The sequence below is a fragment of the Strongylocentrotus purpuratus genome, unplaced genomic scaffold (assembly GCF_000002235.5).
Source record: "Strongylocentrotus purpuratus isolate Spur 01 unplaced genomic scaffold, Spur_5.0 spur5_scaffold_9, whole genome shotgun sequence".
In the NCBI taxonomy this organism is placed as follows: domain Eukaryota; kingdom Metazoa; phylum Echinodermata; class Echinoidea; order Camarodonta; family Strongylocentrotidae; genus Strongylocentrotus; species Strongylocentrotus purpuratus.
Genome location: NW_022145615.1, coordinates 14,124,635 through 14,151,402, shown reverse-complemented (window position 1 = coordinate 14,151,402; position 26,768 = coordinate 14,124,635). Strand labels below are relative to the sequence as shown.

The 26,768-nt window shown below is 37.5% G+C and overlaps 1 protein-coding gene across 3 annotated transcripts in view; it reads left to right on the top strand.

The window, feature by feature from the left end:
- The first annotated feature begins 19,551 nt into the window (after positions 1–19,551).
- LOC100891041 (ADAMTS-like protein 5) overlaps positions 19,552–26,768 on the top strand; it is a 30,259-nt gene continuing 23,042 nt past the window's right edge. Inside the window, exon 1 of one of the 3 annotated variants that reach the window (XM_003726340.3) lies at positions 19,552–19,686. The gene's annotated coding sequence lies outside the window, so the exon portion shown is untranslated. Of the gene's footprint in view, positions 19,696–23,103; positions 23,306–26,768 lie in introns of those variants that run through there. The other 2 variants (XM_011678898.2, XM_003726341.3) reach the window with 2 other exon arrangements.

Here is a 26,768-nt window from a genome sequence, read left to right as displayed (position 1 = left end):
CGACTTTAATATTTTGGAATGAAGTGTTTATGATTCAGATTCATGTTCAGAGTTTGTCTAGAAATGTAGTTTCTGTATGAAAATCAAGATTACCTTTAATCGCAGAACATTAAAAGCTATTTATCGTTAAACGTCATATTAATATTAAAGGCCTATCACGTTTTACAATAAAGTGATTTCAGTAATCAGTAAGGAAACGTTTTCTTTTTTCAATTTTTTTTTCCCTTGTAATATTCTATGCTTTATCAAAACTTATTATAAACTTATACATATCTGCTACTACAGTGACGAAATCAGCAATTTGCAAGTTGCTGATTTCTACTCTAATATCTGACGTTTAACAAGTTTTGAAGAAGTTAAAATGCACTTTACAATTTCGATTTCTACTCTAAAATCTGAACACAACAACGAACAAACAGACAAAATCATAACGTCATATTCATTCTTCCCATTCTCCCATCCCTATGAATGACTCTAGCTCCTATCGTCCATTCACTTTACGTAATATCCGTTCGCCAGTCATTATAACCTATTCTAGTAGCGAATCGACAAGTTTTCAAGAAGGTTAAATGCACTTTACAATTAGTTGAATGGTCCCAGCAGGTTCGCAGCACAAATGAGTGTGAGTAACGTCTAGATTAAATAGAATAAATTAGATTATACGATGATATACGTTTGAGTAAACATTGAGTCATCTAAAGTCTTCATCTGCCAATCTCAAGATATCTGGGAGTACTCCGGCGAAATTCCAAGTCATATGTTCAGAATTTTGACAGGAATATTATTTTTGCTAAGCTCTTGGTTAGTTTATGAGATATTTTATCAAAAAAAGTTTTTTCCTTTACTCGTGTGTCCCCCTCCCCCATGCTCTTTTAAATGTTACTTTCACTCAACTCAAGTTTATGAAAGTCATGCAGAAATACTATCCAGACCTCTGCCTCACACCAGAAGACAATTAATTTTCTCTTGACATCGTGAAACTGCGAGCCTAGTGTATTTGGTTGTTTTCCGCTATATAAGGTAAGATGGAAAGCAGTAATTATAAGTTTACTTTTTATATCTTTACAGTCTTCTTTGAAAGGACACAGTCATTCCAAGAACTATTCCCCATATTACAGTTAGTATAGAGGCGGGCTGGCCAAAGGAATTTGGGGGGTGTTTTCCCAGCGGTCCACTCGATATTTTGGCTTGAAGGTCTGAGGGCCGGAAAATGTCAGATTCCCTAAACTTATTTCAGTCCTCCCCTTGTGCACAGTGATATTCTAGCTCGACGAAATTAATATGAATGAGAAAGGGGTTCAAACGTGTTTATTCTAAAGTGGCACCCCACTTATAGATGTGATACCTTTGGATATTGAAAGGTTTAGTTACTTCCATTTTAAATTGCCAAAGGGTTTTAAGTAGCTAGGTCATTGGTGTATCTTTTCAGTTTAATTGTCAATTGGCGTTAAGTTTCGGATCTGGGTAATACAAGCTACAGTATTCGATAAAAGAACAAACAACAACCATTTTTGTTATCCCTCTTTTGATTCACCTCCACTTTTTTCTCCGTCTGTCTGTCTGTCTGTCTGTCTGGCTGTCTGGCTGTCTCAGTCTCTCTCCCTCTCTGTCTGCCTGTCTGTCTCTGTATCTGTCTCTCCCCTCTCTATATGTCTTTCTGTCTGTCTATTTCTCCCCCTCTCTGTCTCTCTGTCTGTCTGTCTGCCCCTCTCTCACTCTATCTCTTCTCCCCCCCCCCCCCGTCACACACACATATTGTCCTATCTTAAATCGTACAGGTAATAATATGGTAAGTAACAATACGATTGAAATAGGGTATAATCTTGTATAATTACCTGATTATTATTGACCCAGAGACTCTAAGATCTTTATGTGCACATTTAAATCATCTTAACATACTTATGTAACCATTGTGCCTGATCTGTTATGGACCATTCAGGGTGGCCTTTGTTTGCATTTTCGCAATCAATTAAGCGGCCTAAAGATAGTTTTATTTGATCTCTCTTGACTGCAAGATTACTTAAGAGTAATTATTTAATCATGGGTTTTACATCTTAGATTAGTAGCAGTGGCGTAGACAGGTTCGTACACCTGGGGGGGGGGGGGGATGACTCAGGGGCGGATCTAGCTTTTTGCTAAGGGGGGGGGGGGGTGACCAAAATAATGACGATGCAGAGCATCGTCCACGAGCCGATTTTTTGGGGGTGTTTATTTGAACCCCGTAAGTGATGTTTTCCTGGCATCTATTAACACAATGGAGACCATAAAAAGCAGTGCATGATAACGTCTTTTTAAATCAAGTAACAGTTAAATACACAGTTATATCCAGAGTTATCATGTGTTTGGTTAAGTTACCAGATGAGTTGAATATCTTCTCACAATATTTGCACTTGAAAGGGTTTCTCTCCAGCGTGCGTTCTTTTTTCTTTTCTTTTTTTTTCTTCTTTTTCCCTTTTTTTTGTTTGTTTGTTTTTTGGGCCGCCCAAGGGGGGGGGGGTTTAAACCCCCTAACCCCCCCCCCCCGTAGATCCGCGCCTGTTTAATCTTGTGGTTATCTTGTGGTTTCCAAACCACAAGATAACCACAAAATACTTGTAAGATTTTCTTTTTTTTACCGTCTGAATTGGCTTTCTCCGTGTGAATGCGGCTAATAACAATAAACACAATTACAATAATGATGAGGATTATTATTATCATCATCATAATTATTATTATTATTAATATTATAATTGTTATCATTATTATTATTACTATTATTATCATCATTATGACTTATTAAGTAAGCAAATATCATTCCCCAAAACCTGGGGGGGGGGGGGATGATTGTACATGCCATCCCCCCCACCTTGTGAGGTGGGGGGGGGGGATGCATCCCCCTCATCCCCCCCGTTGTCTACGCCCCTGATTAGTAAGTTATACCGTGAGTACATGTGTGTATTTACAGATATACCATCAAACAAAGGACTGACCTAGTGTAAGTTATCTTGAAATTACAGTTGATTTGATTTTCTTTTTTTCAATCTATTTAGTTTTATTTCATTGTGGAGGAGGGGACAAGGACATTACTATAACGCAATATTATTCCCCCCATCCCTATTACGACGACCTAAAACTTATCGTACTCGTTTATATTCAGCTACATTTTGTCCCGGTAAACATTAACATTGGTCCCTTTTGAACCAGCACTTCCTTATTATGCTCATGTTGATCATGCAGATTGGGTTTCAAATATGTTCAAAAAGTAAAAAAAATGTTATCAGTTATAAAGGGAAATATCTATCCCACCATCTGAACATTCATGTCATAATAACATATCTGGAAGTGATTTTTCTATAAATTTATCATCGAAAAACAATAAGGACAAAAGATTACAAAATACGGCAACATTATTTTTGCAGGAAAATATGAGGAAGGACGAAAAACAACTTTTTATTTCTGTAGCTATTCATTTCCGTTTTGATTTAAGCAGGTACATAAACATATCGAGTCACTAATAATATACAAATGTATTAAATGTTTATCAGACAAAAAATAAAATACTGAAAATAAATAAATAATGCATCTCCGCTGACCTCAATGAATACATGAACATTGAAATAAGGCTTTAATCTACATGCAATATAGTCATGCGCAGTCAGACCCTTAAGTGACTTTTCTATCAACAGGTTTAACCTGCTGCATCCTAAAGCGTCGTCCAGATGGACTATGGAATGCTCTTGGGAGCATGGTAGGTGTTGCAGAGCTTTATGAAAGGATTTTATTGGAATTACTATCTAAATGAACACACGTGCTCAGTTCTACCAGCAAATCCATCCGTTGGGCCAAGTTTATTTTGCCTTCATCTTTATAATCTGTTGACGAAATTTATGGTCATTCAACTAAAATTTAGGAAAAAAAGCCACCCCCGATGTGCTGCTTTAAACAAAAACATTAAATGCAGAGTGAAAGCGCTTTGATGTAAATCTGGCCCCCGGTATAAAGGAAGTTATGTATTTATAATAAAGATGCCTATCTAACGGATAGGCCTACAATTTTGCAACGTTGTGACAGTTCTATGTATCATAGCTTCAATATTTAATGCGATTCTACTACTACACCACGTGTATTCTGCTTTCGGCACCTTTCATCCCTCTTCCCATCTCTTGATCGGTATCTATTTGTTTCCTATCTCTTTCTCCGGGATGTTAGTCCAGAGAGTTATCGTCCTCGGAAATAGTTGTCCTTTGGGGGAAGTCATCAATGAGTTGTTGTCCGGGATAGTTCGTCTTTTATAATAATAATAATAATAATAGATCACATTTATAACTGTAGTAACGGTCCGGGTGATAGTCCATGAGCATTGTCTAGAGTAGTTTGGAAGCTATAGACTACATAACCATCGATGTTTAGAGAAAGAGAACTAGATACTCTATCAAAAGTAATTGTATATGTTGTCTATAAAGCCATGTTTCCTTGTTTAGATATTTCACTTTCTTTCCCTTCTATTTTTCATATTGAATCTAGCAATCATCATTGTTTGAATTATGTGTTTTGTTGTGAAACTTGCAGAGGATGTATAGTCACCATGTATTCATTGTCTGTGAGACTACTTGTCTCGATACAAGGACGCCCAGATGAAAAATAATTTCTGAAAGTAAAGAAAATTATAACTGTCCGCGCCGTAATTTTGACGTCGAAATTTTGTTTCCCTGGAGAGCATTATGATGTACGAGCGGACACGTCGGCTGATCTTCCGCCGTGGTAGTACCGTACCTGTCATCACAATGTCTCGATGAGCTGTAGTGTTCCCATATGGGCTCAAGAGGGAAATCGAATTCATTGAATATGAGCTTACACACGTAAAGACATTGTAAAATACACATACTTTATTCACTTCAGCCCACCCCCCCTCCAACTGCCGCTCCCTCAGTTTTCGATAGATCTCTTCCTGTCTCCACTTTCTCCTCTCCATCTCTGTCTTTCCCCTTCCCCCCTCTCTCTCTGTCTCTCTCTGTCTCTCTCTCTCTATGTGTCTCCCTATATATATATATATATATATATATATATATATATATATATATATCTCTCTTCCTGTCTCCACTTTCTCCTCTCCATCTCTGTCTTTCCCCTTCCTATATATATATATATATATCTATCTCCCCCCCCTCTCTCTCTCTCTAAGTTTATATATATATCTTTGTATCTCCTCCATCATTTCCCTTTCTCACCTTGCTACCGATCTTTCTCAGCAAACTGTGTCATTTGTGATTTTTGTTTCTTCTTCATAAAACTGATATATCCAGTACTGTACCTATGTCCTCTCTTAAATTGTTCTAACCTTCAATTTATTCCTTTACATGCGTTGAATCTTTTTCTGTATACAAAGGGAGAGAGAGAGAGAGAGAGAGAGATGGAGATATAGAGAGGGAGAGAGAGAGAGAGAAAGAAATTAAGGGAGAGAGAATGAGAGAGATAGAGAGAGAGTCAGAAAGAGAGTGATATATATATATATATATATATATATATATATATATATATATATATATATATATATATATATATATACAGAGAGAGAGAGAGAAAGAAATTGAGGGGAGGGAGAGAGGGAGAGTGAGAGAGATAGGTAGATAGAGAGAGTGAGAGAGAGAAGGAGAGTGAAAGAGATATGTATAGAGGGAGAGAGAAAATATAGAGGGAGAGAGAGAGAAAGCGAGAGAGAAAGAGAAAGAAAGAGAGGGAGAGGGAGAGAGAGAGAGAGAGAGAGAGAGAGAGTAATCATGGTAATGGTACAATAATAGAGAAGTGGGCGTTAACGTTGTGGATTAATTATCTTTATCTTCTCCTTCCACATGCAAAAAATGGGGCACTTCTAATAACATAATTAGGTGCGAAGGTTTATGGATCATTTTATAATTCAATATTCTGGGTTATCATTTACACTTGCAAATGTTGTCATGATAGTAGAAATGCTGAATTTAGAAGGCGAATGATAAAAACGATCTAGATTTACTTACATAAGTTGAAGAATTTTTTTCTTTCTTTTCAGTATACATATGTTCTGGTCATTATTGTTTAACATGTTAATTGTAAAGCTGAAAGACCATTCAAACTATGCACAACACCACAATATATAACAAACATTTGCTTTATAAACCTTCGCACCTAATAAAAAAAGGGCCAACCTTTCAGGTTGCAACCTATTCCGTTTATTTTATATCTTTGTCCAATATGTTCTTAATGTGTATTTTATGTTATTTTTATATGAAATGTTGTCATGTTAACTTAATGAAATAGTTGAATTGAATTGAATTCTTGATATTTGCCTTTGCCACAAAGTATTGTCATAACTGGAGCTCAATATGCAAATGGTTTTTCTCTTATCAGGTATACATATTTAACAAATTTACTCAACTAATAAGTAAGGAAATGAATTAAGTGTCTTGGCAAAGAACATGAATTATGATAAGTCTTATCAGAGCTAGTCATTTCTTTAATTTGTTTATTTGGCATTATACTAGTGTGGTCCTTTGATGCAAGGTTTGTGTTTTTATTTAGATTCCTAGACGTGCATCAATCAGATATGATATTTGCATCTTGAACCAGCATTTAAAACCACATCCGAAAAACGTGACTCAGTTTCGAACCGCGGTCCTTCAGAGACAGTCAGAGAGCTGATCATACGGCTAGACAAACTCATCTCCCTAATGTAATAGACCTCTACACCTCTACACAAGGCACTGTATTATGATGATTGGACTTTTATGTCCTAAATATTCTCTCCTCCCCCTCTTTCGGAATGTTTTACTTAAAGTCCCACTGTACTACTTAAAGCTACTTGCGCCCTCTCAATAGCAAACAATACCTAATCGGTGACCATTGGTCCCCCAGGATCCTCTTCTTCTTATGTTAATTGAGAGCTGATTTGATGAGATAACCACCTGTCACTGACCTTGCAGGGTGGTATAATCCCTCCTGTTAAATAGTACAGATGGGCTTCAAGTTTTTGTACCAATGTTTTCTCAAATCTTTCCACTTTTCTCATTACATTTAAAACCACCTGCTCAAACACACTTCTCTTTCCCACTACATTTATCATATTCTACCTTCCTACATCCCGTTATTCAAACATTATTAAATGTTTCATGTACTTCTCCTCTTACACCTCGCCTATTTCCTTAGTCCTCTTCCCATGTCTACCTTGTGTAAAATGACCTGATTTCAGATACATTCATGACATTGGCAGTCGGCAGTTAATACCCCTCCCTTCAGGTTTCAGACCTACACAAAATCCAAAAGAAAACAACTTGTTCCATTTTGACAGCATTATATTCCCATCATGCTCTTGACCCTGTAATTCATGGTTTTAAACTTCAACCTTTCCGGTTTAAAGCTTGTAGACACAGCCCCGTTCATACTATACCATTCAGGAAATCTAAACCCTAACACGACGGGGTAGATGAAGCCTCGTTTAGATTATATAACTAACTATACTTTTTAGGTTATGAATAGACCATGGCCTATTATGGTGGCACACACAGCCTCGTTCATGGTGCATCCGCAAGCCTAGTGTGTAAACGGTATACTCTGTCCGAACACGACGGCGGTAGAGACAGCCCAGTTTAGACTGATTAAACCACGAATCCTTACTTTACTTTTAGGGTATGAATAGACTCTGGCCTAACAAGACAGTGTCCCACACAGCCTCGTTCATACTATACCGTGATGGTGAATTTCAGGAACGGTTAATCTAATAAGACGGGTAGAGAGAGCCCTGTTTAGACTATACCACAAATTCTAACATTACTTTTAGGGTATGAATAGACCCTGGCCTAACAAGACACTGGCATATACGGCCTCGTTCACATCGTACCAGGATGGTAAATGTCAACCAGGGTATATGAACTTTGTCTAGCACGAGGAAGGTAGGCAAGGCCCCATTCACACTATACCATGATGCAGGATTTCAGTATGTGAACCATGGACCTATAGGACATGGCCACGCTATAACAATGAAACTCGTTAGAGTAGACTTGAAATATCATGGTAACTTTCATTGAAATTTGTTTCACTATAATTATGTAATCAACCTACAATAATAATTAAAACAAAAGGGCTATCGGAGTACAAACCGTAATACAAACGAGTCCGATTAATTCTTGTTTAATCTTTATAAAAAGCTTTTGAAGGAAACACCGTGGTCAATACAGTACATCTAGCTGTACAAAAAATGGTAATACAATACCCAACCACTCTTTAATACGATTTAGTGCATCATATCATACCTGACCGAACAATGTATCATTTTAAGATGATGTAAACACCTTCCAATGTCGATGTCGTCATAATTTTGGCATTTCAAAGCATCGTGGGAAAATTATTAACATTTTATTTATAAATTTACAGTGTGCATGACACCATTGACTAAATATATTAATCCATGATCCTAACTAGTCATGCATATTGATATTATTGTGATAAAGGTTACTTGAACTATTTGCAGAGACAGTTACTTCATCGGAAGTTGCATCTGATTGGTCAGGCATTTCACAAAGCTCCAAAACGGTTCTCTCCTCATAAATATAGAGATTGTAAGTGGGATTAGGGTTGGATGGAACGATTTGGAGCAACATGATTTAACCTCAGGCTAATCTCGTGTACGCGTAGATGAGCGTGTCGCAACTATCTCTCTCTGTACGCTATGGTTGAGACATATATCGGGTGTTTCGAAACATCTTCTGTTTTTCGGGAAAGAGTTTGACTGCCGGTATGACAACTCTTCTGTTTAAACATTCTTACCACTTTCGGGGTTAAGAAGGGAGAGACATCTGTGATACATGAGTGTTATGTACGTGGGTGTGAGTATGGGGTCTGTCTTAAAATAGAACATGAAGAAAGAGGATGGATTGTAAAATGAGAAGTTTTTCATTTTCTTCCATCCGACCTAAGATCACCTCTCTGAGTTTTGAGCACATTACAGCTTCTATCACAACCACTTTAAGCCTTCCTTTTTAAAGGTAAAGACCAGTTATGGTCATGCGATTGAATTGTGAAAGAAACGTTGTGGAATCGATCAGAAAAGGTTGATCATCTAGCATCTAGCATCTGCAAGGTTCTGGAATCATCAAAATGATAAGAAATTTGGCCCATTCTTCGTAAAGTTACAAGCACTATACACAGAAAGATGTATATGGGACTACCCTATATCTCTCACAGACCATGAGAGAAACAAATTTACCAAATATATGAATTAGTAGGCAGTTTCTCGGCAATTTTTTATCATCATGTATTAGTCAAAACATATTCTTTCACATGATTGGTAATGAGATCTTCCATTTCATTTTTTGAAATTGGGGCATTTCCAATACTTGGCTTTACCTTTAAAGACTACAGCTGCAAGTACAAATGCTTCATATCAACATTTGTTCTCTTCAACGAAGTGGTCAGAAATTGTTCTGAAATGTTGTAATTTTTCTTGGGATTGCAGACCTGCTAAAATGATTATCAGATTATAACGGAATAATGATTTGGAGGACACAATCGCGTTTAAGACAATTAAATGAATTGATCACGCATCCCAAAACTTTATATGGGGATTCGAAATGAAAGTATAAGAATGAAATAACAAGTCATTGAATAAATGCACTAACGTTTTAAGAAGAAGGGTAAAATGTAAACAGTATCAGATGGAAGTTCCAAGGAGAATGGCTAAATTGAAAAGGTATCAGATGGAAAACACACGGAGAAAAAAGAATGCATTCGAGAAGGGAAAGAAAGAAACTGATTACATTGTGAAAGAGAACTAATCAAAATTAAACTTCTAGAGCCAAATAGGCCAGACAGTAAGAGACATGGAGAAATGATGAGGAGAAACTAGGCAAGGGACAGACAAGAACACAAAAGCAAAATAAGGCGTGATTATAATGCCAATTCTCGTTCACTTAACACTTCATAAAAGGGTTTCTTACTGAAAAGCTGTCAAATTCTATATTTGGTTTAGGCCCAATGATGAATGGAGTTTGAGGACGGGGGAGTTAACGCCATAATAGTAGCGCGATTGAGCTTGGAAAATCGGATTTGATAGAATAAATCCCTGTCGGATTAGTTCAATTACACCTTTAAACCCTCCCCTCACAAAAGTACTTTGGTGAATAGAAAAGTACATTTGTAACTATAGCAGAGTTAAGTCTTGTAAGTGATTATGTTGACTTATGAGAAGTGTTGTGACGCGTCAGTGTGTCGTCATGATTCTGTACGTGATGGCGGGTCAGGCTGGTTTAGAATTCAAAGCAATGATTCGAGTCGTTATAGATCAGATCACGTTTGCAACGATTGACAGATTAACAAGATACTTGCACAATAGTCTTAATATGGCAAATTTGTTAAATCGCCCCTATTTATTACTCGGTATGATTAAAAAAGTTGTGTTGGTTTACAGGGAGTCACTCACAATCAGTGTTTCATTTATTTTCTTTAAAAAAACAAACACCATTATGGTTGTTTGTCTCTTTGAAATAATGTTACTTTAGTTCAGTGTGGGCTGGCATCTATCAATGTTCACATAGTTTAATTTACGTTCACCATACTGGTGCCAGTATTCAATCACAATATTTATTTTTTAACTAATGCCTGATTGTTAAGCGTTAATCGCATGGAGTAAGATGAAAATGCTGACATTTAAAAGGTAATACAAAGTTTTTGTATGGGGTCATGAATTTGGTTCAAATGAACATATATGAAGCATATGCGATCCTTCAATATTCAGTGATCGTTGTCGCGGTTGAAATCGAGTCTAAAGTTGTACATTATTAATAATAAACTCTTTATGATGTATAGCTCCCTCTCAAGGTCAAGATATTAATTTAGCTATGAAACAATGTTTCTTGACTAAAATCGACCGATTAGCTATTCCCGTTTGGAAATGATGTATCACAACTACATATTCTGAGATTTTCAACGTCGCAGCTACCATTGTACGGCCATAAGCGCTAGTTGAAATTTATCAAAATTTACCGGGAGCACCGGTAAATTTTTATATTCAATTTTTCTCGAAAACAGAAGTGTTTTAGGGGCTATTTTTTTTAGTGCTTATAATACATCCACAGGGGCATCCAAGTATACCAAAATTGTAAAGATTCACTATCCACCCAATTTTCAAAATTTCCCAAAACTTTATATTACCTTTAAACATTTCCAGTTTTCCGACACTCACTCGAAATTACAGCTTATAGACCAACCATGAAACGAGGGTCCTCGAACCCCAATCTTTATGTAGGCCAACCGTATACGAATTTCATTTTCATTTTATTTTTTAAAAAAATTATCAAAAAAGCCGGCTGTGAATCTGGAAGAATGGAATCAATAGAACGTGATACTTGGATGTTGAAATGTGAGAATAGACCGAAGCTGTCGGATGCCTTGATGACTGGTGCTAAATGAGACACCTTCACACTCCTGCATCCTGCGGGGAGAAAGATAGTCATGATCAAGGTTCTGCTATGGTTGGCAGAACATACAGGGAGGTGTTTCACAAAAATCCTAAGTTGAACCTATCTCTAAGTTGGACTTAACAATTATGGAAAGCCGTTAGCATCATTGAAAATATTTTGTAAAAGCTATTTTGAAAGGCATAAAATGTTGATTCAATTCATGCATATTTTCTATAATCAAGGAGATTTCATGTTATTGATGTGGAATTTATGAAAAGTCTAAAATACTTCAATTTTTGCTTTTAGAAATATTTCATTTTAAGGCTACAAATGGCTCTCCATAATTATGTTAAGTCCAACTTAGAGTTAAGTTCGATTTAGGATCTTTGTGAAACACCCCCCAGGACGAGTACATATTGAAGGCCGACAAGGTGGAGTCGTGCACCATTTAGAATTATGACTAAGCTGTGCGAAATAATGGAATCACTTTGACAAAAACTGACATGTTGATATTTCCAACTGTGAAGGTTGAATCGGCAAACGACTTTCCTCAAAGAAAAAAAAAATTGGGGAAAAAAGAGAGTCGGGCCTTGAATTATCAGCATTGTCGGGAAATAAGAGGAAATTATATTCAAATCGTAAACTGTATACCATCGAGTTGTTTTTTGTTATGAAGATTTTCAAATGAATCTTGACCGTCTCCTAAAAATATGGAAAAATGAATTACTGCTCAGTGATTTAAACTGCTATGTCATATGCAACATAAATCAAAACAAAACCTTTATAGTTTGATAATGAACATTGTCACTACTCATATAAAGATAATAAAAACTAATTTTCCGCTTTTGTTTTCACGGTTTTTCTGTTTTTCCCTCGTCGTATTATTATTCTTTTTCTTCATCACATGTTTGTATTTTATAACAAAAACTTGTATCGATTTTCGATCAATTTTTGACCACTTTTTGGAGAGCAAATAGTTCCTACACCATGAACATGAATTTTGTTGTTGGCACAGGCTTTGCTTTTTTTCTGTCGAAGCTAGCAAGCCCTGAAGTAAGGAAAGAGATGGTAGGTCACTGAAAGTACGTATAGTGAGTATCATTTCCTTGATGTGACAAGCTAGCCCTGCCTTTGCGTGTTTAAGAATGCTCAAGGGGAGAAAGAATACCCTAAACAAATACCCTTCCTACTGAGCTACCTGTCAACCAGAGTTTGGAGGAAGTTTGATGGAAACCATGGAAATTCAAGACCATACCTTCCATTCAGAGCAGTTAGTTTAATTCAACATAAACAAATGTTGTTATAATAGATCGAAGGCAAAAGAGAAAGAAAGAAGAATACGAAATATTCTGTAGTGATTGAATTATTTTCTTTGGGTAGGGGATGTTCTCCATTCGAGACCTTTTCCATACTTCAATATATTTTATTTCAATAGAATAGACCTATATGTAGGTTTATAAGCATAGCTTGCCATAAAGTGCATAAAATACTGTCCGGTAACTATGGGTAGAATAATTCTGGACATTCTCTCTCGAACAGGGTACATTTTCCACATAGATTTCTAACCCAGTTTGTTTGATATGAGATCACCGTTACAAATTATATTATGATGTATATGCAATATATTCTTAGAAATGGCAATATAATATTGTAATATTACAATATATAAGGATCATACTTTGATGTGACTTGGATATGTACATGTATGTAGACCTCAAGTTTCACAATGTTGATAATAACAAAGCATTTCATGTTGTTTATGAAAAATTGAATACGTTTGACTTGTAGTATAAAGTTAGAGTGCTTTGCTGTCGATTTTTATTATTGCACCTGATGCACATTATTTAGATATGAAATGCTTTACTTATATCATTATTACTGTGGTCATTGGATCTCCACTCACTGGGGAGTATTCCTACCATATGGTCACCGTGAGGGCATTATGGCAATTAATATCACAAATGCTTTCCTCATCCTACCAGGTTACCATTTCTCTTCTGTGTATGGTAGGTTAAATGCAGAATAATGCCTTGTCCGTGTCAGGTATGGAACATACGACCTTTGCATTACAATCAAGTGCTCAAACCACTCGATTCCGTCACCTCTACGTATTTTTGAATTGTCTATCTAGCTACTTCAGGTGATCAACTAGAACAGAAATCTTAATGCATACACAATCTTAACGTTGACCCTTTAAATACAAAGGGCTAATGTATATGACAGAGATGCTATATTATCATGCAACCATTCTCGCAATACTTGTCCATCAACTATGACCGAGTTGGAGTCAATGGTTGGAGGCAGAGAAACATTTGGTAAGATCTTTAAACCTGACTCGAGTGATAGGAAAGGCAAACATTTTCCATGGGTTGCATTTGTAATTGGATGATGAGAGAGAAGGCGTAACCCTCAGATAAACGTTCGTCAAGGGTTGTGGAGGATTATAAACAGTGTAGACAGTGGCGTCCCTGGGCGCGGGTGACGGGTGATGACTGTTACGAGCAGGGGTGTGGGGGGGGGGGGGGAGATAGGGGCACGGGTCTTACCAGATGGATGAAATGCATGGGGAAAATATATAGAGGAGGAGTTATATTTATTCTCGTGTTCTCTTTCCTTTATCTCGTTTTATGTCTCTTTACTATCTCCCACTATTTCTAATTTTCTGTCATTCGCAAGGGAGAGGGAGGGAGGGGGGGGGGGTGCTCCCAAAAACTACGCCACTGAGTATCTTCATCTCACATATTCTTCTACATGTTAAGGATGCGCCTATATCAAGACGAATGATGGGGTCGTATACCCTATATAGGTAGTAAAGAAAAAAATAGTAGTTCACATTTTCCCGTCGATTACCCCCTCCCCTAAATATGATTCATAGGTTCAAGTTCATTGACATACACGGTATTAAAGTTGTCCTAACCATACCACCACACCCTCCCCATATATTCAATGGTATGGCGGTGTTTATTCTGTACATGCCAATGTCGTCACAGATTGTTAGTTTAGAAACATCATATGTTATGTGAAAATTGAAACGGACCCCTCATAGGCTGGTTTCTCAATCAGGGAACCAAGCCTTGGGTATCATCTACCGACTTAAAAATGCATTCGTCTGCAACCGACTATCCACTGAGTGATCTGACTATCACAAGTGCTACACATTAGGATAGCTACTCCCTGAACTCACCACAGTGGACAACATCGGCTGGAAAACTTTCCTAGGCATACCCTCGGACAATTATCGCCCGACAATTACCTAGGAAAACTAACCTACAACACAAATATCACAGGAAAACTAGGCCTCACCCGAGACCCTATCCCATTCTAGCGTTAAAGGTACTATGTCCCTTTTGCAGCCAACATCAAATTATTTACTATCTGTGAAATTTAAACATTAGCAGTGTCCTAGCAGGGCATGTGAGTTAAAGTCTCACCTCCCTGGTCTTAGTACTTAAAGTATGCAAGATAACCCATTTACCTTCTAGACTTCACTGTCAGACAATAATTATTGAGTGACTGGCTGACATCTTTCTTTATTTGGTACTAACATACATGAGCTGTAACAGGTACATGAGCATTTGTCTACATCAATTATCCACTTCATGTAATGGTCAAAATTGAACTGTCGATTTGAGAACTAATGGTCGTTATTTTCCCCCTAAAAGCTATTTTCAAGCCCTTTCGTTTTGACGGAAGTTCTAAATTAGTATTGTCTTTCAAATGCCGTTGGAATTTAACCTTTCATTTTTGGGGTCAGCAAATTGGAAATAGTAATAATAGTACCTCTCAGTCTTATTATCGTACAGCGTTTAAAAACATGTGGCTAATCAACATTATTTTGTAAACGACGGCTCAATACATTACTCTGCAAAAGTGGACCTGCATAAAAAGAAGAACAGTTATAATACTAATGTGGCTACCCTGGGTGAATACGACCATATCAACATCATTATGCTTTCGGTCTACACGGCAAAGATGTCAATTATTATGATTTATGATCAGACGAACATGCTTAATTGATACTTCTCAAGAGCTGTGAGACTTTACGATCCTAACCGTAGTTCAAATGTCATAGAAAGCAGCAAGTACTATCTTCTTTATGTGAATGAGATCCGACGAGCGTAACGAAGGGATTCACTGAAAATAAATATTTACAATTTGTAAATGATAAGGTGAAGTTGTATCTTTTAAGACTACACAAGCTTCGTAGTTGGTATACTAGTAGTACGCAGAGATGATGCTATCATTTTTTCTGTACATTCCAATGAGACGATGGGGTTGTATATCATACAATATATGGGGGAACAGTGACGTCCAGATGTATCTCGTTAGTTTTATTCAATGCAAGAACAATAGTGGATAAATCAAGTAGGTTTGTTCTGAATATAACTGGTATAATGAGTGACGACACCGCCATTAGCCGTAAATGAAGTGATGGGAGAGATGATCAAGGATAATCACAAATTGGCAAAGAGTAAGGTCAAACATTGATTGGGAAGATCACTGATTACATATAATATTTAAACAATAAAGATGAGTGGAGGATAGATGGACATAATTCAACAATTTTGGAAATTCATGGAACATGTTGAGCAATCATGAATCTGAATATACACATCAAGAAAACACCTCAAAGTTTTTTCCCGGTCAGACTTTTATATCCAAGTTGCAGACCGTATGATCTGAATAATTTCAAATATACATACATTTTGCTCTCAGACATTATAATAACATTCAATGTTATTTCTGCGGGCCTGCGGCATTGAGCTTTTCCGCTATCCCGCTAGGTAAGTTGCCGTCTCCAAAATAAGAAAAAAAAATGTGTCAAAGTAAACTCTGTCATATTCCCAAGAAATGGTAACCCTTTCCTCACATTTTATACATCATCTTAATTGTGTTTTAATTTTGTAGAAATTTTATTCAAATGACCTTACCAACCATTTTTGACATAGTTTATAAAATATAATAGTGATGACTATTCGTGAAAGGCTATAGAATGATTTATTTAAACATGTATTTTCAAACCTTGTCTCTCGATATTAGCCGGGAACACACACATAAACATTTCTTTTACAAACAATTATTACAGCTGTTATGTCTACTTAAAAAAAAACAACAACAAAGAACGACGCCAACAAAAACAACAACAACAACAACGAAAAAATACCCCCCCCCCCCACAAAAAACAACAACACAGCATTCATATCAAATAATGTATAATAACGATAAAAGCAATACGGTCTGATAATAACAAATTGGTTTCTAGTTAAGCTACCGATAACAAGTTAATGTTGCAGCATGACGATTTCTGGATTAATTTGCCAATATCTGCATTCGAATAATAACTTATATATGGAGATTACAAGTAAGTCATGTCACAAAAGGTGCTAACTACTACAAGCAGTATTAAAGTTATTTTCATTCATTCCGGTATTATCAAGGCGACACTACGTCTCGTGTTGTTGGCGCTCTGTTCTATAGTTCATGATTACTATGAAATCTCCCCTTAAACTTGGATTATTTTACTAAAGAGAAATTTGTAAAATTGCGTAGATATGTCAAACGTTCTATTCGATAAGAAATCGAGCAAAGCATGTGAATTTGGTACATGACGATATTGAAGGTGAGATCACTTGTAGGGGTTTATAAACCCCAAGGCCGTGATATCAAACCCATCAACGAGCTCAATATGAAATAGATCATTGTATTGTTAGGAATAATTGGAAATGTGAAGATATAGTGACGAAGCCCCGCTAGGGTTATACCTGTGCCATTTCACAGATTCATCTGGGTTATGCTATGGTCACATTACCCAAAAGTAGCCCGCTCGGCGGCCGAGCGGCGAGTTTTTAACCAATTCTGCCCGGCGGCTGCCCGGCCACCGAGCGGCGACCGCTCGGGCACCGCTCGTTTTTAGGGCATCGCTCGGTCGCCGCTGAAGTTTTAGCGCGGAGTTAAAATTTGGGCAGCGCCTGCTCATTTTTCACTCGCCGCCCAAAATACGCTCGGTGCCTGGGCGGTCGCCGCCCGGGCACCGACCTAATCGCTGGGCGATGCCTAAATTCCAGCAGCGACCGAGCAGGCTACTGATCGGTCGGTCGCTGCTCTGATTTGTGACCATAGCTTTAGTGACAGAATATCTTTCTTCAGTCACGAAGTCTTGGCGGAAGTTTAAGTGTGATATTGAACAATATGTCTATTACTCATTCTTACGAAGTGATATTGTTCACCTTTAGCTGTAAGCGCACTCAATTCCGTTCTGCTTCTTTCCTCTCCATCTCACGCCTTTCAGGTTTATCTATTTATTTATTCCTCACGCTCTTATTTGCATTTACACGAAATGATATAAAAGTTCTATCTGTACAAAGTTTGTCACCAACATCTTTATATCTCTGTCTGCCTATCTTTCTCTCTCACTCCATTCCTATTTCCATATTCTTTGTCCTTCCTATTAAACTTCGCACACTCTCTTTCCTCTCCCTCTCCGTGCTCTCCTTTAATCCACCCTCCCTCGCCCCACGTGCCTCCCCTCTTTTTCTTATATATATCTATCTATCTATCTATCTATCTATCTATCCACCTATTTATTTAATCTATCTACAAATGTATAAATTTTGAATCAATCATTTTTTCAATCAATCTATCAATCAAGGAATCTTTTATCAATTCATCAGCTGATCAATCAGTCAACCGATTTATCTTCTATCTTTATATTCTATCAATTGGTCCTTTAATCTGTCTATTTGATAAATATATTATTCATTCAATAAATTAATCTTTCTATCTATATATTTATATATCCATCTGACTATCTATCTATCCAGTTATCCCGTTTTTTACACAGTTTTGTGTCGAAGAGCACTGTCGAACAAATTAAATAAGCAGGTTCAATTCGTTCCAGTTTTTTTTATGGGTTTAGATTTTCAGTTCTATAGAAGTTATTTTCGGGTCCAGTGATTTTGCTACAATGTCGTTAAAGTGTCAGGTCGAGTTCACGGTCAGACCAATGATCGAGCAGCCTGCACAGCCAGAAGGCTGTATCTAGTGCTTCTATTCGTGCCTTGTATACTAACAGTTCTCTTATTGCGCCAGTAGCGTAGTGGGAGACGAGTTGGGGGGGGGGGGGGGGGGGGGGGGACACAAAATGTAGTACAATGCGCCCCAGACACGAAATGTTACGTATTACAGTTTGTGATGTTTTAAGATGCGAAAATGTTCTAGTGCTGGGTCGCTTTCTTCCCTCGCATGTGCAGCTTTAGAATCTCGTAATGTGTAATAACTCATTTATTCACAGCGTGGACATATGAAGGAATCTATGCTGAGATAATAATATATACCAAATTGGGGGTGTGCATTTTCACCGTAATAAGGTATCAAGTGTTTTGTTGGAAATATGAAAATTGATAATCGGGCAATAGACGTCAGCCCGTACACTTATGGTGACGAGGGCACAACACTTGATATAAATTATGTAAAAGTTGGTAGTTACTAACGTCTAGTCTACCTTTGTGGAATGATAAACATAATTTAAGTGTAAACTTTTTCTAGACCTTACCATTTTCTAGTATGTATTAAATTAAAATTCGTAATTCATTTCTGTTTATTGATTTAAAGCTTATCTGCCATAGTTTACAGGAGGGATTAGAGCGCCCTGCAAGGTCACTGGACAGGTGGTTATCTCACTCAACTCAGCTCTCAGTTAACATAAGAAAAAGAGGATCATGGGGGACCAATGGTCACCGATTATTCATTGTTTGTTATATAGAGGGCGCAAGTAGCTACAAGTAGTGCAGTGGGCCTTTAAAAAAAATCCTTGTCAAACAGTCCAAAAACTGATAAATACAAAGTTGCCATGATAGTTGTGTTATATACAATTATATAAAAGTTTACAATGCTATCACAAGAATCGATAAAGAACAAAATTGAACTTAGAAACTGAAAGAAATTCTTTGAGAAATTGCACTTCAAGTTTATATTTACGAGTATGTTGTTAATGCTTGACATAGCCCCTGCATGTAGACAGTTTCATTGATTACCAGGTTGTAGTAGTACACCCCCTTGTTATGGATTGGTGTATGATCAATAGAGTTGAGGTTGCATTGGACCATCTTATTGATTTCTTCCGAGGTACATATCCTTACATGTGCATTCCTAGGTTAGTAGTTAGAGAGTACCCATCAACGTTCTATGTCCATGTAGCAAGCTGTGGATGAGCGGTTTATCTCCTTGATTTTCAGTGACAGATTCATGGGTTCAAGCCTTGTGTCGTGCTTCCAGACCACAGGTGTAATGAGTGAGTACTGATTTTGAATGAGTAAATCCAAGATAATATAGCGATACTTCTGATAAGCACGCTAAATTTCGGGATCTACAGGCGAAATGCAGTCTATCGTTAATATTACCGTTGAGTTTATGAGTGTAAATTTCACATAATAGTGGATATTAGATAACAATAATAATAGTACAGTTCTTATAAAGCGCATAATACATTTGTTAACATCATTTGTTAACATCTCTACGCGCTGTAGAAAAAAAAATAGATCATGGTTTAATAAAGGTCTACTAATTTCTCTCTTTTGTCCCGGTCTTACATCTTCGTCATCATTTCGCTTTGTAGAGAGAGATTTCGGGTTCGAATCCCAGCCAGTATTGATGACCGTTGGTTGATGTCGATCTACACGTGTGACTATTCGCCCATATAATTAGGCACCTATAGTTGGAAGAAGTTGCTTTTTAGCTTTTTACTAATATAGATACAATTTTCAGAATACGGTTCCAGGTCGTCAACCCCCCTTGGAGGACGGTTTAGAATAGACGGCAAGGGACTTGTGCAAACTTATACCGTTGTGGTTGAGGGGGGTGCTTTTAGACAGACGGCAGATGATTGTTAGTGACCTCAAATTAACGTTCCTTTCAGATATTTGCACTATAATTTATTAGAAAGCATGGATATATCATCATGATATATGTCTCGTATATCTTCTGACACAAATGGAACAGTATAAGGACAAAGCAAACAAGGGTAATTGTGATTTCATTCTATCTATCAGAACTGAAGAGATTGTCTGTAAATTCAAGGGAGCTGCCGAAGCACTGCTGGAAAGTAACTCACTTAATCTATATTATGATTATCTTCTTATCTATTCTGTACCATCTACTAGGTTTACTATCTATTGTTTAATTCTTCTTCTTCCTTTTCTTTTTCTTCTTCTTCTTCTTCTTCTTCTTCTTCTTCTTCTTCTCCTTCTACTCCTCCTCCTCCTCCTTCTTCTTCACCTCCTCTTCCGTCTCTCCCTTCTCTCCTCCCCATCTCCTCCTTCTTCCCTTTTTCCTTCTCCCTTTTCCTATTTGTCTTCGACTTCCTATTTGATTCATCTTCTATTTCTTCTTCCCATACTTCTCCTTCTCCTCCTCCTCCTCCTCCTCCTCCTCCTATCTCTTCTTCTCCTCCTCCTCCCCCTTCTTCTTCTCTTTTCCTTCTTCTTCTCCTCCTTACCTTTCTCCGTATCTTCCTTTGCTTCTTCTCCTCCTCCTACTCTTTCTTCTTCTTCTTCTTCTTCTTCTTCTTCTTCTTTTTCTTCTTCTTCTTCTTCTTTTTCTTCTTCTTCTTCTTCTCCTCCTCCTCCTCCTACCTCTTCTCCTCCTCCTCCTCCTCTTTCTTCTTCCTCTTCTTCTTCTTCTTCTTCTTCTTCTTTTTCTTCTTCTTCTTCTTCTCCTTCTTCTTCTTCTTCTTCTTCTTCTTCTTCTTCTTCTCCTTCTTCTTCTTCTTTTTCTTCTTCTTCTTCTTCTTCTTCTTCTTCTTCTTCTTCTTCTTCTTCTTCTTCTTCTTCTTCTTCTTCTTCTGTTTCTACTTCTTCTCCTCCTCCTTACCCTTCTCCGTCTCTTCCGGCATGTGCTTCTTCTCCTTCTCCTCGTTCTTCTTCAATTTAATTTATTCACATATTAATCATGTGTTCAGATATATCGAGCCATTACGTTCCAGATTATTGCTACATTGGTATCATGATACAATACTAAAGGATACTATAGAAATCAAGGGGGGGGGGGGGAGTAGGATAATGCCTGTAGATCTATAAAAAAGAAAGACAATTGTTTATACCCAGTTAAATGAAATCTTAGAAGATCTATTTGTAATGAGGTTTCAGCAGGAAGCTCGTCGCCATTCCAAACCGATCATAATAGTCTGAACGAGGTCACAAAGGCAATTATTTGGTATTAACATTAAGGCACTTCTAAAGAATAATCAAACTCTTTAAGCAAAACTTTTGCTCAAAGGTAAAGAGAATGTTGACGCTAATTACAGTAGATGGTCATGTTATCCAATAGAAGCTAATATAATGCTGCAAGATTGATGTTATAATTTGCCCCTAGCGGCGAGGCTGTCATTGAAGAAGACGGAGTGGTAAAACAACCAATAATAAAAGTTGATTTTATTTCGGCAAAACCTTTGGAAAACACGGCGCCATATTGCCTTTTATCAAGGCACATTGCATGCTAACTTTTTAAGGATTCTTAATCTTGGTTATTTCCACCTACCTATACCCTGCTTTTATTATTCAATCTTTAATTCATTATTCTTAAAGTAAAGAGAGAAAGTGGCTGTTCTCAGTGTGGAAAATGAACCGAGGAAGGATTACAAGACCCTAACAATGTAGGACAAGAAAATCGTCACAAAAGTCTATTGTTGTCGGTTAACAGTAGTTTGTGAGTGGTCCACTCTAATGGATTATAGTCCTACTTCTGAGCTCCTGGTCCTACATCAGTGGTTTTAAACCTTGTTCTGGCCCCACGTCCCCAGGCATTTGGTCTTTTTTATCAGTGCCGTTTGCTCCCATGTAAATTCGGGTTAGTGCCATTACCTCTTAAATTCAACTTTAAAAATAGAATTCTCCCCTCTATTACCCCCCCCCAAAGTTAACAAACTTTGTCAAGTGTGTGTGTGTGTGTGTGTGTGTGTGTGTGTGTGTGTGTGTGGGGGTGATCATGACCCCCTCCCCCTCCCCCATTCCCTTCACTTCTCTACTCCTGCCAATCCATCATGGTATGATCAACAAAACTTAACCATTAACATTGATGCTCCTCAAAACACATTGAACATAATGGTTCCGCAAGCTGTCAAAGTGACCTTGCCACATGAATGCTTTGTTGGAAGTGTAGGCATATTTGTTCCGGTGATGTAGGAGGTGACACTTGGCTAGTTTGGAAAACAAAATCACATATCAACGAGACACAATTCGTCTGCATTTAAAGAGAAGGGCCTCGGTAATGAGAATATGTGATAAAATGATCAGATTTATTAACATTCAAGATATCCTGCTCATCTAATAACATGAATCTGTCATGCGTAGGGTGCCATTCAAATTTGGGAAGTAATTTTTGGTTCGATGAAGATGAGACAACAGTATTTCGGTTTCTTTTTCTTTTATATTGATAGCGCAATTGCGAACAAAAGCTAGTTGAGGTAAAGGTATCATGGGATAGATGTTGACGTAGCCGGAGTCATGCAACACCCTTGATTCCTTTTCTCCAGAAAAGCTAATTTGAAGTAATGGGACACTTTGATATACCAGTTCCAATATTTGACTCGACGCTCAAAAGACGCACTGAAACGGTATATGTGGGTGCTTCCAACCATTGTTACAGTAGCGCAACGAACTCAGTCGCAGGCTATCATCAGCTTATGAGCAGTTATAACTGTCGCGTTTCTCATTCAGATGTCAAGTGTTCGTTCGGTTGGGCTACTGTTATCATTGCTCTCTCGCTCTCTCGGAACTATGTAAGGGATTCCAGGGATTCTAGGGTATAAAGGGATTTTCTTTGCTACTGACCTGGAATAGCGTGTTTGAAGGTGTCTACCAGAGCAGGTCACTACTGATGATATTAATGGAATTAACCAATTAAAGGTAAAAAGATCAACTTTTCAAAGATTTGTTAAATTTTCAAAGATTTTTTTATTTTAACTTCTACTTTTCTTCGATGTATTTGAAGGCCCTCTCGTATTTCATCACTTGCTAATTATTTAAACCACATTGCATATTGGCTATAATTCGAGTTATTATCACAATTCTTTGGGTAATGGTGTAATATTTGAAACAGCGATGAAGTAGTGGAACAAACTTAGTCTAGTTCACAAGTAACCGGCTCGTTCTGTATGGTAAACCTTCCTGTTTTTGTAGTCAATCCATTATGCATGCTACACTGAGTGTTATCATCTATTTCATGATCATCTTATTTGATTGGTCACTTCTTAAAACTTTGGCCTGTTAACTGTCTGTAAATGTCGTTCAATTATCTTCAATATCATTACAGTTTATGTTGTAAAGCGATGGTCGGAGGGCAAAACATAACGATTTCGGGGGAGAATTTAGTACAACATCTCCCTTGATATTCATCTTATCCAAACGAAAGGCTAATATTCATCATATAAATTGTTTGTGCATTTAATTCGTTAATTTTTTTTTTACAGTTATCTAGATTTTTCCAAGACTGCTATTCCTGTGGAAAGCCAAACATCCCATGTTGTTTTATATCGTTATGATCTTGTCAAAATCACATCGAAAGTAACGGATATAGTAACCGAGCCACATGGTTAGCAAAATGGTTACCATGGAAACACAAAGGACATTTTCCGTTCACCAAATTACCTCATTATTTTTTCTTGAGTTATCAGAGCTATCAGGAAGGTTGTAGGTAAATAATGATTTTACTCCAGACGAATGACGGGATAGTTGTTTGAAACTATTCCCAACTTTTATTATTCACCTGTCTCTCAAACTGCTGAATATTTCAACTGTCTGCTTCCGATTGTTTTGTCAGTTGTGGTACGGCTGTTTCCGAATCAAAGTTCTCCTTTTTGTGCTCGGCTAGTATGAATTTTGGCCTTACGCAAGAACGATTTATCACATGTGACTGTATAATCGTGGAGTTACAACCCTGTTTCTGATCAGATACTACGAAAGCTTTGGTGAAGAGGTTCACTTGGTCCAAAGTACTTCTTAAATTGCCTTTAGCTTTCTCAATCCTATTCAACGGAGGTTCATTGTAACGTCGGTTGTTGAAAGAAGATGTAACACTTCATGCTTACGGCCCTCGTAGTGTGTAAACATCAAAATCTTTCAATTGGTTTTCTTTCCTCCTCTGTTTGGTGTTCAATATGCAGTGTGGATATTAATACCGGGTTCACAAAGTGCGAATATTTTTTTTAATTTTTTTTTTTTACATATTTCATATTTCAAATCATAGAATTAATGCGATCAGGGGTCAACATGGGTGTTGATTGATGGCTTACAATCTTATTTGGGTTTCACATGAGACTTATTGTGCGGTTTTTAAAGTGAAATATGTCATTGAAAGAGACGGTAGTAGAGATTGAGAAATCAATCATCCAGAATTCCGATCCGAGACGCTCTGACATAACTTGACAATGCCAAATATAATCTCAAGAAGATAGCCAAGATATGCTCTTATGAAAGACATCCATAGACCCGGGCCATAGACTCCACCCATATGTCCTTCTTCAATTTGATTCTTAAGTTGGCCGATATATTGTGTTCATCTTCCGCTTTAACTAGTGCTGTAGCCCGGAAGGCTTACCGGGTTCCAACCCGCCGGGTTGAGCATTTCGGGCCGGACCAGTTCCGGGCCGAACTGCAGCAAGAATTGGATCAACTCGGTAACAAAACCCGGCAGTAAAAAAGAGTTTTTAAATAGCTCATTGTTTGTTATCTACTTATCTTTCATCACGATAAAACCTTCAAAAGTAACTGTAAACAAACAGCATGATGGCTCGATCTTTTACATCTGTTGACCTGTCTTTGCAATAGACACTGGGTCACACTGCACACATAGATTTTGTGTTGTGTGTTCAAGTGTGTATATGTATCTCACTGGCCCTGCCTGCAATTGATATGACTGATCAGCTTACTGTACTGACCAATCAGAAAGTTTCCCCCAAAGGGGCGGAGAGTGAAACCAGCATAAATTAAAGTTCAGTGATTGCTGGCACAGAACAGACGATTCATAAATTATGAAGTTTGTTGACCTAGCTGATAGACAGTGAGTGGCAAATCTACATAATGTGTATGAGAGTGTGTATGTGAAAATTTGTTATGCTTGAGGTGGAGGCTGAGCTGAGATGAAGTCGACAGAGAGTTAAGTTAAATTAAAGAGTAATTCCATCACCCAAATACTTCCTGACAAACGGATTTAATTAGCAAACAATCATTTAGCTAATTTGTTGTCTCAAGATAATTATTGGGGTCCATCCTCTCTCTTATTCCCCTGTCTCTAAATTGAACAATTTTTTTTTTAGCCCAGATTAGAAGAATAAAGGAAGAACAAAAATGATAAGTTTGTGAAATGTTGATAGTATTTAGAGATGAGAAGGAAAACGATGTTATCTTCATCATCATTCTTCCTTCCATCTCTACCTTTTTTCAATTCTATTTATTTATCTTCCGAATGTGTTTTAAACCTCCCCCCCCCCCCTCAAATCAATTTGATCTTCTTTCTTAAAAAAAAATAAAAGTACAGAATTATTTACGTAATGTAGTTTTTCTCATTTTTTCTTTTCTTTCTTAAGTTTCTTTCATTGTGTCTCTCGATCCCCCCCCCCCCAAAAAAAAATTCATTCACATCTGATTTATCTCTTTCACTATCATGTCGCAGAAATTTAGAATACAAAAACACTCCCTGTCAAAGATTAATGCATGCCAGACAGCTTGGGCCCAACTGGGTGTAACATTACACCGCGGTTTCTTTGAACAGGGTTCAAAGGTTCAAAGGTTCAACATGCAGCCTTTGTCCAGCTAGCGTTATCGCGCACATTCCAAATATTATGCAAATATCAGTTAAGCATGTAGCATGTGCCTACATGTGATCATTGTCTTAATTGGCAGACAAACAGACCAATCATAGTAGAGCATCTTGTATGGGCACTCTGACAGGGAAATGAGCTATTTTTAGGATGCCTACATACATGTAGCTAGCCTTATGCTTCATCTTTTTAGGGAGTGGATTAAGGGTGATAATTTATGCAGATCGACCTGGGACTTATGTCTGGACTCACAGACAGCATGATAAACAAAATGAAGCGATGTGCCCTCTATTCAGGACAAGGTCGGTAGATCACACAAGATGTGTTTGTAGTAGCTTTCAAATAGAATCTAGTCAATATTATTTCAGTCCAACTCTCACCGGGTTACCGGACCTTTCCGGGTCCCGTTAAGAAATTTGGAAAATTGCCGGGTCGGGCCGGGTCCGGGTTTTGGGTTCCGAGCTACAGCACTAGCTTTAACCCATTATCATGAAAACGCTTGCCTGGCCTATATCACTTATGTAGATGACATGTTCAGCTCTTAGTTTTAG